Genomic DNA, 6,720 nt, shown 5'->3' with positions numbered 1-6,720 from the left:
TCTCATTACTCAGGATGGGGGCTGGTTGGTTAAATCCCATTCACATTCCCTGAAACACTGGGGCTTCCCTCTGGCCTCCTACCTTTCCTGCCCAGCAAAGAATAAACTCCCAGCCCAGCATTTTCAGTTTTGTTTCTCCACCAGTTTTTGAGTTTTGCTCTGACCTTCAGTGCCTGAATGCTCAGTCAGACCCCCCCCCAAAAAAAAAAAAAATTACTTGAGCAAATGAGGGAAGTGGGTTTCCAACAACCCTGGGGCCTGAGCTGTGTGGTCCATGTTTTGCTGGTAGGATTTGGGGTTATCACCCCAAACTCTTTCTCAGGGGTTTTCTGAGACTAGGAAGATGTGGGGTGAACCCTGCCAATAGGAAAAGGGATGCAGGAGTTTTGGGGTGCCTGAAAGCTGATCTCTGTTCCCCTAAAGGTTGACTCTAGGAGTTGGTCATGCTCAGGGAGAACAGGGTAAAGGAGCATTTACTGGAGGGCAGGAGCAGCAACAAAGCCCTGCAACCAAATCCCAACAACCCCGCAGCAGGGAACAAGCTGGGATGTACCCTCTTGTCCCATGCACCTGATGGCTTTGCTCCTTGCCTAGTGCCCTGGAACCTCTCCCTGCCCTTCCGTGGTCTGGCTTCTTGGCTCCGATCCCTGGGGCTGGAGCAGGGGACCTGGCTGCTGTTCCTAGTGTAGGTCCCAGGAGTGAAACAGACCCCAGTAGCTTTCTGACACAGGGACCTCATGACACAGGGACCTCATACCCATGCTGGACTTGGCTTTTACACACAGTGGATGATGTGGCTCATGGCAGCGTAGGTTCAGCCACCAGCCAGAAGCACCCTTGCCCTGCTCCCACGGCACCCTTTGGAAAGGGAGGGGGGACCCATCCTCTCTGCCCTCAGAAGCACCCATCTTCTCTTCGTGCACAGTAGCAGTAAAACCTGGAGATAAAAGAGAAAACTGGGAGGACAAGCAAACAGAAGACTTGTCCTGCTGCCAGAAGTCTCTGGAAAGTACCTTCCTCGTTACCCATCCCTCCCTACAACCTGCTAGGCATCGACAGGAGGCTTAGTGATGTTTCCTGTGGCACTCCTCACCTCTCCCCTGTGTTTTCTTGCTTAGCCATGCTTCTAGGAAAGGTGCTGGCTGGTGTGTCCTCCTAGCGAGGGTTGGGGAAGGGAAAGAAGGGAAGGTTTTGGAGGTCCTTGTGAATTTAGGACATTAAATTAAACCCATATGCACGTAAAACCTTTCTATGTCTGGGGCAGAAAAGGAGTGCCGGAAGATTTTCTAGCAGTATGGCACGCTTAAGAGCTCTTGCTGAGACCCTGGCTTACACCTAGAAGGTGAAAACCTCTCATGCTGGGGTCTTCCTCTCTCAGCCCACTCGGCCCTGTGCTGCCCAGCTTCTGCCCTGCTCCCTCGGTCCCCTCTGCCCCAGGTTTGCCCATCTGCTGGCCATTTTGTGCCCGTCCAGAGGGATGTGGCAGCTGTGTTGTGTCACCGGGAGGTTCACCCTCTGCAGCCCTCAGTCTTCAGCCTCCACTAAACGCATCTCTCTCTTCTCTGTTTTCCCACAGAAAGCGAAATTTTCTTTCTTGCAGATGTGTTGGCTGGGAAAAACCCTCCTCTGCTAGGCTGTGCACTGTCCCCAGGCTGCAAACACACAACTGTGTTTATGTGTGTGTTCCTTAATCTTGTTTAAACCACCAAGCCACGGCTTTCCACGGAAGATGCTGCTCCAAATAAGCAGCACTCGGAGGAGTCTCCTGATCCTCTGAGGTGGTCTTTGGTGAAAAACTCAAGAATTTTCACTCAAATCCTCCACAGGTTGTAATTTCCCACCTTCCGTTTACTTATTGTGGCTTTTGGAAAGGCACCAGTCAGCATTTAGAGCGATGGACAACAGCCACCGCGTTGCAAAGAACAGAAGCAGAAGTGTCCCAGATGCAGCGACGGACTCACCCTCCGCTCGCAGTGCCTGGTTTCATTTCCCAGCCGCGGCGCAGCGCTCCAGCATCCTCCTCTGCCCCTGCCAAGGCCGGCTGCCTCCAGGGAATTCCCAGCACTGGAGCCCGCGGGGTTTCATTGCCTGCCTGGGGGGAGAGGCCGGGCTGAAGTCCGCTGGGTTGAGCCCTGCTGTTTTTGAAGGCCGTGTCCATGCTGCGCCGTGGCTCTTGGCTGGGTTTGGTTGGCCCAGGCAGGGCAGCAGGGCCTGGAGCTCTGCAGTTCTCACCTGGGGTGGAGAAGCATTGCCCCAGTTGCAGTGGAAGCAGGAGAAATGGGGAAATGGGGGATTGCATTGTGGGTGCTGTGGTGAGGAAGGCCTGTGACTGCTGTGTGGTGTGGTTGGCATGCTGGAGGCATCCAGAGGGACCTGGGCAGGTTGAGAGGTGGGCCTGTGTGAACCTCATGTGGTTCAACAAGTCCAAGGGCAAGGTCCTGCACCTCAGCTGGGGCAATCCCAAATGTCAGTACATACTGGGTGACAGATGGATGGGGAGAAGCCCTGCGGAGAAGGACTTGGGGCATGGGGGGGGGACAAAAAACTGAACGTGAGATGGCAACATGCACCTGCAGCCCAGCAAGCCAGCCATGTCCTGGGCTGCAGCAACACAGCGTGGGCAGCAGGGGAGGGAGGGGATTGTCCCCCTCTGCTCTGCTCTCGTGGGACCCCACCTAGAGCCCTGCACCCAGCTCTGGGGCCCCCAGCACAAGATGGATATGGACATATTAGAACAAGTCCAGAGGAGGCCACAAGAATTCTCAGAGGGCTGGAGCACCTCTGCTGTGGGAACAGGCTGAGGGAGCTGGGGGTGTTCAGCCTGGAGGAGAGAAGGCTCCAGGAGACCTTACAGTGTCCTGCCAGTGCCTAAAGGGGCTTACAGGCCAGGGAAAGACTCTTTTTCAGGAAGTGGAGTGATAGGACAAGGGGTAATAGCTTTAAAGTAAATGAAAGTGGGTTTAGATTAGATAATTGGAAGAAATTCTTCACCCAGAGGGTGGTGAGGCCCTGGCCCAGGCTGCCCAGAGAAGCTGTGGATGTCCCATCCCTGAAGGTGTTCAAGGCCAGGCTGGATGGGGCTTTGGGCAGCCAGGGCTGGTGGGAGGTGTCCCTGCCCATGGCAGGGGGGTGGAACTGGGTGGTCTCTAAGATCCCTTCCAACCCAACCCATTCTGCAATTCTCTGATTCTGTAACAAGGGGGTACAGGTCTTGAAGCTTCCCAGGAACACCTCCAGGCTCTGTCCCCTTCCCTCCTACTGGGACAAATGTCTTAATTTCTCTCTGAGCTACGTTCAGCAAGAATATTGGACATTATTTGGTAGTGTTGGTAGGAGAGGTGGTCCTAGAGATCAGGAGATGGGACAACTGTGGGAAGGGGGGTGCCCACTTGGGAGAGCTAAAGAGGAGAGCAGTGTTTAGAGGTTTGGATGCCCTGGCCTCCAAGTACTGGCTGAAGGATCTTGGGTTTACCCTCATTCCAGGAACAGAAGAGATGGTCTCCAAATGTACAGGAGGCTGCTGTTTCAAAGAGAAAGTGAAGAAACTGTTCTCTGAATTCATTTCTGATAGGACACGAAGTCACAGAAGACCTTGGGGTCAGATGTTGAGGGGAAATTCCACTTATCAAGAAGGGTCAGTTGAGGAAACGCTGCCTTTCCACTGCTGCAGATTTTACGGTTAGACCACAGCCTGTTGGAAAGCTTTGAGTTGTGCTGGCTCTGGCTTGGCACAGGAGGGACTGGATGACCTATGACAGTCCTTCCAAATCTTTTGTTTCCCATTATTCTGGTCTACCAGTGCCCCAGTGGGTGAGGTGGGTTTTCTCTGCTCTATGCTACTTTTCTGAGGGCTTCATGAAATCATGGGAACTGTGATTTGGTGTTCGTGCAAGATCTGAAGCATCTGAAGCAAGGGAAATTTAACCAAAATGGGCCCCAAAGTGTCCGTGCTCAGTGCTTTTACAGAATGAGGAAGGTCTCAAGCAGAAAACATCTGGAATCGGACCAAGAGCCACACACACTCCTAAACAAAGGAGATACATGGACTTGGAAGAGAAAGCAGACATGTAAATGGAGATGGAGGGGGCCAGCAGCAGGTTGGGTTTCTCTGGGTCTCATTTGTCTTCCTTGTGCTTCAGCTGTCTCGAGTGAGTGCTGTGAGGCCGCGGTGTGCCAGGACATGCCGGGCCATCCATCACGGGCTGTGCTGGCTGCTGGGGCAAGCCCGTGCCGAGCAGAAGCTCCCAGCTGTCCAGAGGGACTCTGCCTCATTTGCTTCATCAGTTCGGAGGCTGCAGCTCTTTCCCATACTGCATGCAGGCAGATGCAAGCACAGAACAACTTTTTCCAGCAGGGCATTGACCCCCTACAAATGTGACCCCACAGGGCTTTTCTACAAGAGCTCTGGCTGGGTTTCAGGAGGGTCATTGCTCTCCTGCTGCTAGAACCCCTTCATCTCTGCCTGGGAAGGATTCCTCCTGCCCTGGATCTTGTCCCTTGTAAGGTATGGCTGGTGGCACTCACAAGGTTTCTGGGTTACAGCCAGATCATTCTGCTTTCTGGGCCAGTGCTTGAATGGTCTCAGCCTGCTCAGTATTGCTTCTTCTCTTCCAACAGAGCTGCTCTCCAGTGCCAGACTGAGTGGAGAGATGAAGTAATTCTTCACCTTCACCAATCTTGGCAATTCTGCAATGCTTTGATATGGATCTGCTACAAAGGGCTTTCTCTGAAACCCAGGAGTCAGAGGGTGGGTACCAGAGCTGGTCTGAAGAGTCTGCAGCTCTGTGTCCCTAATACACGGGTCATTAGGGACAGCACAGAGTCCAACACAAAAATTCCCAAGTGAGCATTTTTCTCAGCTGCCTGCAAAGGAGGAAGCCATGGTGGCTGGAGACATGGGGGCTTCCCGTGGGGCAAAAGGGTCTGCATCTTCCTTCCCAGCCTTCCTGTGGGATATTTGTGTCCAAGGATTTCCAGGCAGAGGGTGACAGGGCCAGCAAAAATGTCATCAGAGAGAGCAGAACTGCCAAGTGTGCAAAGGGAGCAGAGAACAGGGGAGCTGGGGAAGTCTCCTAAGACAATCCAATGTACCAGGCTGGTAGTCCTACTTGGGCACAGCAGCAAAGAGTGGAAAGTCCCTGGCTGGCTCTTTTGCATCTGATAAGGCAGACTGGCCCCATGCCCTGCTGAGGAGGGACATGCTTGTGGATCCCTTCCTTCCAGGAAAAGGAGGGGACAGGACTCAGGGCATCAGAGTGATGGAAAACAAAGGCAGACAGGTCCTTCCTTCAGGCAGCCCTGAGCTGCATGAGCAGGGAGCTGCTGGGAGGGCTGGGCAGCAGGTCTGGGGCTGCTGCTCACCTGCAGGCTGAAAGTACCACATCAGAGCCTGCCAGGCAGCTGAGCTGCCCTCCTCTGTCCTTACAATGCCACGATCCCCTTAGAAGTGCTCCGGACCCCTGGAAACCATGAAGGTCTTTTAAAGCCCCCTTCACTGCTGTTAGAAACATTTCTCCCCGTGTGCTGCTGCAGCGCTGCCAGGGCTCCAACCCAGCAACTCCAGAGCTCCTCTTGACCCCAGGTCTGACATGAGCTATGTCCAGCCCTGCAGTGACCAAGTGGCAAGCTTAAAGCAAGTGGAAGTGCCTCACCTGGGCGGAAAGCACCCAGCTGCAGATGGGGAGCATTTAGGTGCAGATGGACGCATTGCAGAAGGTAAAGCTGGGATGAGGGGTACCGGCAGCTGAGGCTCTTCCCTGCCCTTCATTCCTGGGAGGCTGTCACCTACGGAGCCTTTGTCACATCCTGAGGAAGTGGTTGCAGATGGGGACATACACACTGTTCGGGAGGGAGCATGTCATGTCGATCCTTTGACCTTGTGTCCTGCGGGGCAAGAACTCTCCTGGCTCCTTGCCCTGCCCTAACAACGCTTAACCCAAGGTCCCTGCGTCCCTGAAAAATCCTGGCCAGCAGAAAAAGCCGGCCACCCACCAGGAAGGAGCAGGAAGGCACCACCGAGCCTCTTCTTGCCTTTGTTTGTGCAGAGTCCAAGGCCGGCCGGCTCAGCACTGTCCCTGGCCACGTGTGTGCCAGCACATCCCAGAGACACGGGGGGACAGGCAGCAGATGAGGACAAGCTGGGGAGGGCTTTGTGTGAGGGTTTTTGGGGTGCATGGGGGTGAACACAGCAAGCCTGAGATGTGCACAGAGCAACGGGGTGCTCTGGGAGATGCCTGCCCTCTACCCAGGTCTCTTGGTCACGTAAAGCTTGTCTTTGCAGGAGACTCTATCTCAAGCACTCTGTGAAGTGCTGGGATGGGTTCACAAGCCTTGCTCTCTGCAGCTCCAGAGCTCTTCTTTTCCCTTCTCATACACAGAGCAAGACAAAAACACCTCCCAAACCTCCACCAGCACAAGAAGAGCACAGGAGACCTCTGTACGTGCACTGGTGCTCACGGTAAAAGAGCTTGCACCGCACACAAAGAGCATGGGGGGAAAGCACAAATTAATATCTGGTGGAGCTCTGCTGCTTTCTAACCTCCCAAGCTGGTACAATCCTGACAACTCGAAGCTTTGCACGGATCCTTGCTCTGCACAGATCCCTTCCCCTGCCACTCGATGCCTCACCCCGCCCCGTGCTGCAGCACGGTGGCAGCAGGGACCAGGACAGTGGGTGGCGTCGCGCTGGTTCTCCAGCCACATTCCCCATTGCCATTCCCT

Source organism: Cygnus olor, chromosome Z (assembly GCF_009769625.2).
Source record: "Cygnus olor isolate bCygOlo1 chromosome Z, bCygOlo1.pri.v2, whole genome shotgun sequence".
NCBI classification, from domain to species: domain Eukaryota; kingdom Metazoa; phylum Chordata; class Aves; order Anseriformes; family Anatidae; genus Cygnus; species Cygnus olor.
The sequence above is the reverse complement of the archived record's forward strand: the minus strand, read 5'-3'. Positions refer to the sequence as shown.